Here is a 14532-nt window from a genome sequence, read left to right on the forward strand (position 1 = left end):
TCACTGACCATCGCGTCTCATTCGTTCCCACCTGTACAAAAATGACGGGTCCTGAAGTTCTGCCGATGCCTGGTCACTAAGACTGCCCCAGTTTACACGTCAGCACGTCCACATTTTCGCAAACATTACGCATTGCTAACTGCCCATTACACCACACGTACACATCCACACCACAAGGTGCTCCGTTTTCCTACGCAAAGATGAGCCCATACCGTCACTATTTCTTTTTTTTTTTGCCGCACTCTTTATCACAGGTGGGCTCGGTGACTGCACCACAGCGCAGCCACCTAACCCGCTTACCTTTGCGATGCAGACGACCGTCCTCGCATTTGCCAGCCTGCTGCTGCCGTCCCTGGCAGGCCTGTCTACGGGGGCGTCATCGGTGTGCGCACTGCCATCCACCGCCCGGCGGGTGCTCGTCCCTACTGAATGTGCCGCCAAAGGAGCTGCACACACCGGAAATCACAGTACCGTGGATGGCCACATCGACATCAGCAACAATGCCAACATGTATAAAAGAGCTTCACCCGCTGACACCGCTTCGTGGGCTCGGTGACTGCACCACAGCGCAGCCACCTAATCCGCTTACACTGCGATGCAGACGACCGTCCTCGCATTTGCCAGCCTGCTGCTGCCGTCCCTGGCAGGCCTGTCTACGGGGGCGTCATCGGTGTGCGCACTGCCGTAGCCAGGGTCATCCCCACTGCCGTACAGTGGGGATGACCCTGGCTCCTGCCATCCACCGCCCGGCGGGTGCTCGTCCCTACTGAATGTGCCGCCAAAGGAGCTGCACACACCGGAAATCACAGTACCATGGATGGCCACATCGACATCAGCAACAATGCCAACATGTATAAAAGAGCTTCACCCGCTGACACCGCTTCGTGGGCTCGGTGACTGCACCACAGCGCAGCCACCTAATCCGCTTACCTTTGCGATGCAGGTCAGTACATCGTATGCCCTCTTCGCTAAAAAATTCAGTAATTATATTTTGGTGCAGTTTCCGAGCCCGCACTGCTGTGTTGCCATTGCCGTTGAGTGTGCTCACGTAATTCATTCCTTGCTCATGCTATCAGGTGACGTTGAGACTAACCCTGGTCCTGAGGGCAACGCTGCTGTACTCGCTGAACTACAGAAGCTAAACGCGGGACAGACCCTGTTGATTACGGAAATACAGGGCCTCAAAACACAGCTGAACACAACAGACCAAACCATAGCAAGCTTAGACAAACGAATGGCCGATCTCGAAACGCATTACCAAACACTTCTTCGCCTCAGAAACGATATTGAAATAATGCAGTCAACCACAATCGACCAAGCTAAAAAGATTAAAGAACTAGAAACACGCCTGGATGACGCGGAAAACCAATCACGTCGGAATAACCTTATTTTCTATGGCATCCCTGACCCTGCTAGCGCTGAAACGTGGGCTGAATCAGGAAAACTAGTCATTGATGTTTGCCGCAAAAATCTTGATATAACCTTGGAACCTAACGACATTGAAAGAGCGCATCGCCTCGGAAATCATTCAGCCGACCGAATTCGTCCCGTAATCGTAAAATTCCTATCTCATAAAACCAAAGACGCACTGTTATGAAATGGCCGTAAATTGAAAGACACAAACTACAGTATTGGAGAGTACTTCTCCCGCACCGTTCGACACGCGCGTACACAGTTACTAGTGTTTGCCAAAGCCAATTCTAACAAGTACTCCTTGTGCTTCAAAACCCTGCACATCGGCTCAAAACGCTATGTATTTGACGCATCATCCCAAGCCGTTAAGGAAATAGCATAGCAATTGCCCCGTCACAAAACTTTAACAAATCGTCGACCCGCTCCACCGCACAATGTTCTCTCGTTTTCGATAATATTCACTAACATCCGTAGTCTTCTTTCAAAGCGCGAGCTCATATCAAGCATCATGTCGTCATCCGGGAGCAACATACTAATACTAACAGAAACTTGGCTAAATAGTGACGTAACGGATACGGAAATTTTGGCCGATTTACCCAACTTCGAAGTGTATCGAAACGATCGAAAAGGCAAACGGGGGGGCGGTGTTCTCGTTGCCATTCATCGAGGCATATCATGCTCTGTTGTTGACGTCGCATCCGACATTGAAGCCATATGGCTCATCTGTCGCGCTCCCCCCGTAACAGTTCTGCTTGGCGTTTGCTACAGCCCCCCCCCCCCCCCCCCCCCCAGACTAATCCAGACTTCCCACGTCATCTGAACAACATCCTTCATAAACTTGTTGTCACATATCCAAATGCCCGTATTCTTCTTTTTGGTGATTTTAATTACCCGGATATTGATTGGCAGAACATAGCTAGTTCCACACTAACGTGTCATGCAGAGGCGAAGAACTTCATCGATGTCTGTTTAAATTTTAACCTCACTCAATTAATTTCCCAACCAACCCGTGTCTCACGAGAATCAGCAAACACGCTCGACCTGATACTAACAAGCAGCCCCGAGAATGTATCATCCATCAGTTACCTTCCTGAAATCAGCGATCACAAAGCCATGCATGCTTTATTCTCATTTATCTCGACTCAAAAACAGACATCCGATAAAACGATACAACTCTACGATAAGGGTAACTATAATGCAATAACTGAAGAACTTAACACCTTTTTTCCTGAATACGTATCCGCATTTCACACTCGCTCAAGTCATGAAAACTGGCTGATATTCAAGAACAAATTAAATCATCTCACTAATATGTTCGTACCAAGGATTACCTTTCATACTAATCGCAATAAACCATGGTTTACCCAGCACTTAAAACGACTCGAAAACAAGAAGAAACGATTATTTCGTACCGCCAAACGAAACGACACGCCTGCCGCATGGGGGAAATACTTCGAGGCCGAAAAATCATACCTACTTTCTGTTCGTAACGCCAAGTGCTCATTTTATCACAATGACTTACCAAACTTACTTATAAGAAACCCCAAGCAATTCTGGTAAGTTTTAAACCCAACACATCCTCCCGATATTAAACTGACGAATTATTCACATGAAGCGGTGACTGACCATGACTGTGCAGAAATATTTAACCATGCATTCACATCTGTGTTCACTACCGCACTCGACGCACCTTCGCAATTGCCACCCTTTAACTTAGAAACCCCCATGCCGGCAGTCACGTTCGTCGAAGAAGGCATCCATAATTCATAACATGAAACTTTCATCATCAGCTGGTACGGACCTGATTAATTCAAAACTATTGAAAAATGTGGAATCCATTTGTGCATCATGTTTATGTCTCATTTTCTCACAGTCACTCTCCTCAGGAATTTTACCTCTTGATTGGAAAACGGGGAAGGTCGTTCCAGTCTACAAATCAGGTAACAGAGACTCCCCCTTGAATTACCGCCCCATTTCATTGACTAGTGTGCCTTGTAAAATCATGGAACATGTCATCTACTCACAAATCGTAAACTTCTTGGACCGAAACCATTTTTTTTCACCCTTCACAACATGGATTTCGTAAGGGCCTCTCTTGCGAAACCCAACTAGCGCTTTTCCTTCACGACTTGCACACTAATCTAGACCGTAATATGCAGACCGACACCATCTTTCTTGATTTCGCTAAAGCTTTTGACAAGGTTCCCCACCGCCGGCTATTACTAAAACTCTCGAAGCTGAACCTACCCCCTAATATTCTCCAATGGACTGAAGAATTCCTAACTAACCGTTCTCAGTCAGTCTATCTTAACGGCCATCTGTATACAGCCCTCCCGGTTACTTCAGGCGTCCCACAAGGTTCTGTCCTCGGTCCCCTCCTATTCTTAATATATATTAACGACTTGCCCCTGCATGTTTCCTGTAGTATTCGAATTTTCGCAGATGATTGCGTTATTTACCGCACCATTAATAACTGTCACGATCAATACACTCTTCAGACAGAGCTTAACAACGTACTAAATTGGTGTAATAACTGGCTAAGTCCCTCAATCCTAGTACATGTAAACTCATGTCCTTCACTCGTCGTCACAATCCATATCTCTTTCATTATTTAATTTCTAACACACAGATTGAGCAAGCACAATCATATAACTATCTAGGAGTCACCCTTTCTTCTAATCTATCATGGCAGGTTCATATCGGTAACATCATTTCAGCATCAAACAAAACTCTCGGTTTTCTAAAACGTCACCTTCGTCTTGCCCCACCACATGTTAAATTGCTCGCGTATAAATCACTTATAAGACCCAAATTAGAATATGCATCCCCCATCTGGAGCCCACATCAAGCATATCTAATCACCGCATTGGAAGCTGTGCAGAATCGTGCTGCCCGATTTATTCATTCCTCATACTCATATGACGTCAGTGTTTCATCCTTGAAAGCTACATCCGGACTGTCACCCCTCTCTTTTCGTCGTCGCATTGCTAGCCTCACCCTTTATCACAAATTCTTTTATTCTCCTCTCAATCAAGCACCGTATATCGCCGCCGCATCACGCATATCTCTCCGCACCAGTCATCCCCTTCAAGTTGCCCGCCCACTATCACGTACTACTACGTTTTCAGCTTCGTTATTTCTTCGAGCAGCCACGGACTGGAACGGCCTACCCCATGACATCGTCGCCATCGCTTCAACACCTGCTTTTCAAGAACGCGTAACAGATCACCTTCAATGATAAATCACCATCGCTGTTTGTTTTCCTCACTACAAATGTAATCCCACCCCTTATGTAACACCCCCTGAAATGGGGGCCTTTAAGGAATAAAACTGAACTGAACTGAAAAAAAACGCGGGGCATTTCCTAAGAAAAGCCGATGTAGCTGTCAGCAATAAACCCCCCCCCCCCCATGTTGTTAACTTCTACGAGTAAAAAAATGCAAGCGTCGGCAGTTTTACACCACGCCATTTACCACACACCGATGTTCTACGGCACACTATACTGCTAATCTGACTGACAAGAGTGGATTCTTAGACAAATGAGAAAAAGAAACAAACGTGTCCACGCGCCGCACACGCGCACCAAGCACTGCGCGAATGCACCTCGCCGAGAGGCGGTGTTTTGCCAACCCGAGTCACTGCACGTGTGCCGGTGACGTCACGATGTGACGTCGCCAACGCGATGTAACGTAGCCCAGGAGAGGTCTGCAGCAGCAGTGGCCTCTGCTGTTCAACTTGACGCGAGCAGGTCGTGTCAGAAGTTGGCCTGACCTATCTGTGCCCGACGGCGTTTACATGCTTTCTGTCAAGTGTGTTGGAAAAGCCGTGGGCTGACAGAAGACGGCGCAGCACTTGCTCGCCCAACGCGCTAGCGTTTACATAAATTCGACGGCCGATTTTCGCCCCGATAAGCCCCCTCGACCCGAAATTGTCGGGCTTTTGTAAAAATAGTCACCGTTTTCTGTAATTTGTAGAAAATTCAGGTGACGGCGTGACCAGTCGACAAAAATTATGCCTAGTGGCCATTGCCGTTTAGACGACTGCAATGATCAGCACCATTACAATGACTGACAGTTAGAAGGCAATGGCTGGGTGGAAGCTACGGGCGGAACACCTGGGAAGGTGCAAAAGTGTCGGAGCTGTGGAGGGCGAAAGTATGTTTGTTTGCTTGCTTATATATTTTGTGACTAGTTCTCCAACAAGATCGAATTAAAACCATAGCACATTCACTAGGCCAAGTCAGAAGTCGTTGGTGGTAACAGCAGCTGCGCAGGCCAACAAAGTGTTAACGCATATTTATTTGTTCAGTGATATTACGTGCATCGTATGCTACGCGGATGGTTAGGCTTAAATAATGCAGTGCTAGAAGCAAGATAACGAGTAACTAAGCTCACTTTCTACAGTTCCTGTTTCAAGGGGTGATTATTTTTAAGTTTTAAGGGATTTAAAAAAAATGTCCACAAGCAGATAGCTTAATTCTAGCCGTTGAGCTGGAGAATTCAAAGAGGCGGACATTACTTGCATGAGGAATTGAAACGTAATAATTAAGAAAAGTTTACGAATGAGCTTTCTTAGTAATTGCGTTACGGCACCTACAGCCATTTACGAATTGTAGCCGGTGAGTTTTCAAGACGTATCCACATGGACAGAATTTCCACAATGACACAAGTTTGGAGATATCCGCCTTCGATCTCGCCGTAATCATGCACTGTTGCCCACTTACCTTTTTAAAGGAACTGTCTTTTACGCTATAAAGCACAAAAGTAGCTGGACAGCCCACGTATATTGTCCAACCACTTCGAGAAATAATATATCGAAACTGGTGCCATCCCGAAAATTCATTTCAAGTGGATCCATCTTGGAATCTCACCAGCTACATTTCGTAACTTACAATGTGTGCCGTAAAGTAAATACGTAAAACGCTATTTTATAAATTTTCATTATTTAGTTGAAAATGTGTTTCCGTTTACCGTGCAAATATTGTCTGCCTCTTCGAATAATACAGCTCAAGGACAATAATTATGCCATGTGCGCAAGGAGATCTTTAAAGATTCCGTAAAACTTAAAAGGGATATTCCTGAACATCTGTAATTTTATTCTCAACCTTGTTGTATTGTAAATATTGTCCTAGTGTTGGCCTCAACACATGGCGCAAAGCCCCAATGATTATTGGCCACGCTAAAGCCAATAAAGTGTACAGAGCAAGGACCAAAATCGGGTAAAAGATCAAATAAATTCGCTGTTTCGACAGGTGAATATATCTTCGATTGTTTTCTACGCACTTCGTCGCCTTGTGCTTTGGCTTCAAATCCTTCAGTGAACGTCCAACTGTTTCGTCCTTCGCAAGATTATCTCCTGTCATCTGCACATGTGCAGTGAGGCGGCGCACAACTGCTAATAAAATAAATGAATGGAAGAAAGTACGTTTTATTCGATGTTCCGGAAGGCCACCTAAGTCGCGTGTACTTAGTTACCGGGTTCGATGAATAATCTACTGTCAAAATATAATTCTACTTTTCAAGTGCAGGAACTCGTTATCATAATTAAGAAATTTAATGATACTCCGGCGGGATCTAATTATTCCAATATTCGTGACCAAAATTACTCGATAGAATATGCCCTTCCTCAGACAGGTGCGACGGCCGTTTTGATATGCAGCGAGTGACGTAACAAATCGGCGTCGCCGGAGGTATCGTCTGCGATATGCGTAGAGCACTATTCTACACTGTGGTGCTGACACGGCACGTAAACATTCCTAACTTTGCACTATTGTTGCGGAGCCTTCCCAGCAGCTGGCAAATGGTGCTGCGCTCAAGGGCTTGGTGGCGCAACCCACCGCCCCGTTCCAAAGGGGACGCTCATGACATCCATCCATCCATCCATCCATCCATCCATGATGGATGGATGGATGGATGGATGGATGCTGTTTACATGACATTTGGCTAAACTGACACAACGACTACTTGTAGGTCAACAATTACAAAAACATACAGCCCATAGCCTTCGGAGTCTCTTGCCGTACTCGGGCCACTATACGGGCAGATTGACCAGTGAACGATGTACCTTCGCAGTGCATCTGTACACCAGGAGTAGTATCCACTTGTGTTCAATAATAATAAAAAAAATAAGCTTTTATCTTCTTCAAACTCCTACAACTTGTCAGTTGCACGCACGCACATTTTCGCCAACGTCCCGCCGTCGCGATATGCCGTTGCATGAAAGCTACCACTGTGCAACTGTCAGCTCTGGTTGCACGTGAAGCAATTCTAATGCGCATAACACTTTCAGATCTTAGCGGAGGTAATCGTGATGCTTTGAAATCAAGTATTTTTTTAACGTCGCAGGGAGTGCACACAAGAAAGACGCAGAGCCGGCTCCGCTGCCACATTCGTTTACTCGCATCACACCGAGGATTTCCTGATTGAGATGAGTAACCAGTTGACAAAATTAGTTGACACTGCTGAGTTAGAACGCGATTTTCCCCTAGCGAATCTATGTCGGCGCCTCACCACAGGCGAGCTAGTGTTGTCTCTTTCAATGCAGCTTAGGTAAACAAACGTTAGCATTCTCACAAAGAAGCAGCGCTATAGTAGACGGGACAAAATAGGAAGGTGGAGACAACTAAAAATTATGGGGTTTTACGTCCCAAAACCGCGAGCTGATTATGAGGCACGGCGTAGTGGAGGACTCCGGAAAATTGGACCACCTGGGGTTCTTTAACGTGAACCTAAATGTGCGCACACGGGTATTTTTGCATTTCGCCCCCATTGCAGACAACTAGACGACTAGTCAATTCCTGCTAGTGTCTGTGTGCGCTTTTTTCTTTTGTCTTGTCCCACTTTCTTGCGCGGCTTTTCGCTATCAGCCAGCTAGCCTGCCAGACATTTTATCACCATGGCACTACGCGAAGAGCTGGTCGAAACTTATTACATCAAGAGTGCGCGAGTAACAAGACTGCAAGGTCCTCAGCCCAAATGAAAACAAAGATTATTGTTCACTCATATTTCACAATGTGTTCACTCGATGTGCTTAAAACACGGTGATATTATGAGTTGTAAAAATGTGGTCTCATTACCCCTTTAACCTACTTCAACCCGCGAATCTCTTGCTTTAGTAAACATATTACAAGCTAAAAAGTTTATAACAGTCATCGCGAGTGAAAACGGCAGGAATAGGTTGCTTTGTAATCGCCCGCACTCATGCTTCGACCTGCGGGTGCAGCGTTGGCAGTACGTAGCCCAAAGACTTGGGGCTGTCAACTGAAAGCAGACTGTCTCTTAACGTTATCAAGCCCGAGGTTGTCATTCTGCGTAGCAGTCGCTTGAAAGGATAGGACGCCAAACTAAGAGGCTGATGATAACGCCGCTGTAAATATACCAGCCTCGGAACCCAGAGCTGATTTCGTGCGCTATCTTTGCCTTTATAGTACTTTATCGCTTGCAACATGCTTGTGGTTCTCCTTTACTGCTTTTTTTTTCTGTCCTCCGGAAAAGTCATTTCCCAAGCGAGCAGGGGTGCGGCTTTTAAGTGAACAGCGGACCACCCGCTGCACCTAAATGTCGGACTGGCCGGCCACGCTGTCATCAGCGTTTTCTTGTCAACCAAGATACCGACCATCAGCTTCTTCGGAACTGTTTGTCAGAGGTCTAACTGCGGCCTCGTCCATTTATTGTGAATACTTACTTCGTATACGAAAATATTTCTTTAAGAGTTAAGAAGCTAGTCAACTGCCTGGCGGCCCGTCTTCGGAACCTTGCGCGGATTGTATTGTTTTCCCCTTCGTTGCAAATCTGGGTAAGCCGTTGTCGTTAGGTTTGTCAAAACCCGAATGCTATTGCGTGTTGTAATGAATCGCTGCAGTGACAAGCCTCGCGCGGGACAATGAAGATTTCACGTGACTCTGGCGTTTTCACGTGACTCGGCCGCGCTTCTAGAGGCTGCAGCAGCGTTCTCACCGCAGGACACATAAAGAGATTGGGTCGAAGAGAGCACTGCCACTAAATCAGTAATCATCAATGAAATACTCACTTCACGCATCGTTAAGGAACAGCCCGAACGGTGCGTCGAGCCCAATGCTGTGTAGTAGCCACTTCTTATGCATACCCTTGAAAAAGATAAAACTGCTACTATGGCACTGTGCTTCAACATCTGTGTTTACATAGAGGCTTGTGTGACCTTGTTAATTGCTGATACATCAAGATGAAGCACACGCCATGAGAAAACAAAGACAGCCTGGATACTTTCACGAGTCTTCGGCACACAATGCCCCAAGTACGAAATTATTATTTGGTATACATTATACCTCATCTTCTGCGCTCCTTGAGGGCCAAATTTAGCAATGTTAGTACGGCTCGTGTCTTTCTCGTGAATGTACTACCTTGTGCGCCAAGCAAATGCTTATACACTAGTAAAGAAATAATGTGCCAGCCACCAATAACTTAATGCCTTCTATTTTATGAATCTTCCCCGACCAAACAAAAAGAACCTTAATTGCGTTTCTCATTGCATATATTTATATATATATATATATATATATATATATATATATATATATATATATATATATATATATATATATATATATATATATATATATATATATATATATATATATATATCCTTGTTTACAACCCACGTTAATTGCGCTCGAGTGTTTCTATATATTTGTCCGCTGATGCAGCCTTCACGGCAATGGCCTGGAAGTTCACATCTATAATTGACATCCTACGATTCACTAGATTCCGCTTTGGATTTGAGTAGTTGAAGGTATTGCCGGTTAAGCGAAATTCTCCAGAGCCTCTCACGGCGTTAGAATTCCCAATAAACCAGTGCCGCGTGGTGTACGAGGCCCAACCATCTCCTCCCACCGGCTCATTTGTTTAATGCAAAATAGGCAACACCGTGTAATTTTGTTGGCAACAACCCTATAATTGCTGTTGACTTTTCTTGTCAATCCTATATTCTGCGAAGAGGGCCTGCAGAGTACTAGAAGAGTTTCTTATTTGCAATTTCTTGGGTGTGGCTAGTAAATGGAGAAAAACAAAGGGAGGCTGGGGACCACGATTCATTGCCAGTTACAATCTCATTAAGCCTGCAGGCAAGCAGTGGAACTAAAGCACCCTCAGGGCGAAGCATCTTTCCAGGAGCTCAACCTACACGTGTCTTGCCTCTTTGAAAAGCAAAGTGCAACGGACAGTGGTCTGGAGCAGACCCCGTCAGTTGTAGTATCTATCTATCCATCTGTGCATATATATATATATATATATATATATATATATATATATATATATATATATATATGAGCAACAGACAATGGAGCCAATAAAAGCATCGGGGAAGCTAGTTGTGGTTCAAATTGAAATTTGGAAATAATAAAGAAAAGGGAAATGAAAGGTGGACGCAAATATAACTTGTTGTCGGTGGGAGCCGTGCCCACAACCTCAATATTACACCTGCATTGCATTAACAACTGTGGTACGGCGACGGCTGTCAATCCGTCCACTGACTTGGGTATTATGTCACTATATCTAGCCTTGAGAGTGTTAGCCAGCACCACGCAGGATGAGGAACATTATATTTTGCCCGAAAGCGTAACGTTGCACGTGAACATAAGAGAGCGGGACTATGGCTCGATACCCTTGGTATGCCACCAAATGATATCAAGGCTGCCAGATTTGAGACCCGGATTATAGAATCACAGTAACGCCAGCAGTTCCTAAGAAAAACGGATTTATTCTGGGCGAACCTGTGCCCGTAAACTCAAGCGGCTCAACACACAACAAAACAAGAAACTAGGTTTCGAGCTTCGATTGTTCGAACGTCGCCCTCTGCCAGCACGTGGTGTGCGCACGTGTGGCGCAGCGTTCTCTTGGGTGCCTTGATTGACGCTTGTGGTGTGGCGGTTCAATGGGACACAGCTAGGAGGCGGTAGACATATTTTGGTTCTCTTTATGCCGGAGGCATAACAGATCAGCTCATAAGCTAGAATTGTAATATCTGCCACAGGCAACTTTTAACGATTTTGGAAAGTGCTCTCTGAAACATCCTGTACATATATATATATATATACATATATATATATATATATATATATATATATATACATATATATATATATATATATATATATATATATATATATATATATATATATATACTAATTCACTATAATTCATTAATTGTCTTCTAATTAACTAGAACTATAATATATATATATATATATATACATATATATATATTATAGTTCTAGTTAATTAGAAGACAATTAATGAATTATAGTGAATTAGTAGATTTTGCATTTTACTTTTTTGTGGAAGTAGTGCCCGCTGCTTCTATCTAAGTGATCTATCTGCCACAGGCAACCTTTACAAAATTTCGAAAGGGTTCGCTGAAACACCCTGTATATATATACATATGCGAGTAGCGAGGCTTTGTATGCACTTATAGCCGCCGTACACTATCATAACAATTTTTAATTCGATGAAAAGCACTTCCTTGACGTCAGTGGCAGTGTGATGGGCGCAAAAATGGGCCGCAATATGGCTAGCGTCTTCATGGCCTCTCTTGAAATTACATCTATTGAAGAACGCGCTTTAAAGTCTTTAGACCCTCAGCAATCACGCAGGGTATTGCTGAGGGTCCCCGGCCCTTCGCACATGTAACACTTGTTTATTATCTTGGCCGCCGCCGCCGTACGCACTCGCAGCCTTCCTTCAATAAATGGCACTGGTTAAGGAATCTAGGCGACGCTGTCTGCGACCACCCGTTGCTTTCGTGGCGATGCTGGGTTCCCTGGGCAGCCTGCGTGTCGAAAAGAGAACAATAGTAGTGGTGTGGGAGCCATCGTCAATTTTACATGCCCCTAAAGGCACACGCAGCCAAGCAATAACAAAAACACACCGTCGGCTCGGTTTACTCCACTGCACAGTCATTTAATTTCATCAAGCCACTTAAACAAATAAGAGCAATGCAGAGCAATATGCCCCTGTTAGGCGGCCTCCTTCCAGGTAGTTGTGCTGCCCCTACTGTTTTTTCCTGCCTGTTGAGATGAATAATGCCAATGTCATAAGGCCCAAAATACTATATTGAGCCGCCACCTATGAGCAAGACGGGCCCTGTGATGAAATAACAGTAGCCGGGGCACGCTTGAAAGGCACCTTTAGCAGTCTGCATCTGAAAATTCAGTCATGCGTAGCCATTGTAGGTGAAATAGCAGCAGTCAATACGAAGTTGACAGCCACTGTTCGCAGTTTGCATGCCATAGCATACTTATGTGGTTGCATTATTTTGGTTATCGGCCTCAGGCAAGTAATGCGAATAAGAGAACAATTATCAAGCACCATTAGCTTAGCGAGGCCCAGAAAACTCATTTGAGCAACCACCGTCGAGCTTGGTGGGCCCTTTGATGAAATAGAAGCCGTTGGGGGCACGCCTGAAAGGCACCTTAACATCTGCACTTCCAAGCACAGCCATGTCGTAGCCATTATAGGTGAAAGAGCAGTAGTCAAGGCGAAATTGACCGCCACCTTTAGCAGTTCGCATGCAAAAGAACATTCATGTGGTCGCATTCTTTATTTTGGTTATATGACTCAGGCAAGTAATGCGGATAAGAGAAAAATTATCGAACATCATTAGCTTAGTGAGGTCGAAAATACTAATTTGGGTAGCTATTCATAGCTGTAGTCAAGGGCACGCTTGAGAGGCACCGTTTGCAGTCTGCACATCAAATCACAGTCAAGCCGCCGCCACTGTTGGTAAAACGGCAGCAGTCCACGCGAAAATGACAGCCACTGTTGGCAGCTTGCATGGAAAAGCACATTCATGTGGTGGCATTCTTTATTTGATTATCTGGCCAAGGCAAGTAATCCGAATAAGAGAACAATTATCAAACGTGATTAGCTTAGTGAGGCCTAGAAAACTCATTTGGGTAGCTATTAATAGCAGTAGTCGAGGGCACCCTTGAAAGGCACCGTTTGCAGTCTGCCCATCTAATCGCAGTCATGCCGCAGCCATTGCTGTATTTGTTTATCTGACCAGGCAAGTAACACGAATGTAACAAAAATTTTTCAGCCTGAATAGCTCTGCTAGCGTTGTTTGTACTAAAAAATGCTGAGTAAAGTTAAGTGTGTTTTATTGTGGCAATTATCTCATTCACAAGCCATCGGCATATCGATCGACGGCCAGGTTTAGACAATGACATTGGTGAAGTAATAAATGATGAAAGTTGCAAAACCTCTCAGTGCACTGCTTTGCTGGGCTCCTTCACTGAAAAATGTCTTTGTAACGATGATATGTAAGACAGTAAATGACACCCCACTGCACAATGTTATTTGTGTTGAAAATTTTTACCATCATATGTGATGGGCAGCGAAACCGTCGGTTTACTAAGACTGAACACATGAAAAATGCAACAGCATAGCAAGGTGTTGTTTTGCAATACGCAGCTTTTCATGTGCTCTTCTGGCGAGCTGCCACATGCACTTATACATAAACATGAACAGAGGTAAGAGGCGAAGTTACTGTGCAACCCACATGACGCTTTTAAGGAAATGAATCTGTAAACATTTCTGTTTCCATAGGCGATCAAAATTTGTTTTGAGCAAGTTGATTAATCACATTGCAGCAACAACACAAGAAGCAAGGACAGAAAACAGAGCGAGTAGGCAGATTGTGAAGACGAGGTAGACCAGTGAGACAGGTTTTAATGAGACGGAAGAGGCCAGCCCTGCAGTCTACAGGAGTTAGCGCTTTGAATGAGATTGGTTAATGAAAATGTGTAGAAAGACTTTGCTGAAAGAAAACTAGCGAGAACAAATGCTTTTATGGAGCGTAGAGTAGCAAAGCATATCATTCTTTTCCTTGAAGCCAATAACTTTTTCTTTTCGTCACAACGTGGATTCCGAAGAGGAGTATCCTCTATTTCGCAACTCATTGAGACGGTCCATGATTTTTATCTAGCTTTGGATGCCTGCGAACAAATTGACGTCATCTGCACAGATTTCGCAAAGGCCTTTGCTAAGGTACCGCATTGTAAATTGCTTTTGAAAATCCAGAACGCAGGTATTGCTCCAGACATTGTGAACTGGATTGCAGCCTATATGAGTGGTCGTGTACAATCCG

General features: G+C 44.6%; 1 protein-coding gene across 1 annotated transcript in view; it reads right to left on the minus strand.

Moving 5' to 3' along the window:
• Nucleotides 1-445, minus strand: part of LOC126535301 (medium-chain acyl-CoA ligase ACSF2, mitochondrial-like) — a 181613-nt gene extending 181168 nt beyond the window's left edge. The window contains exon 1 of the mRNA XM_050182193.3: nt 301-445. The gene's annotated coding sequence lies outside the window, so the exon portion shown is untranslated. The remainder of the gene's footprint in view (nt 1-300) is intronic.
• Between the last annotated feature and the right edge of the window lie 14087 nt (nt 446-14532).

Source organism: Dermacentor andersoni, chromosome 7 (assembly GCF_023375885.2).
Source record: "Dermacentor andersoni chromosome 7, qqDerAnde1_hic_scaffold, whole genome shotgun sequence".
NCBI classification, from domain to species: Eukaryota; Metazoa; Arthropoda; class Arachnida; order Ixodida; family Ixodidae; genus Dermacentor; species Dermacentor andersoni.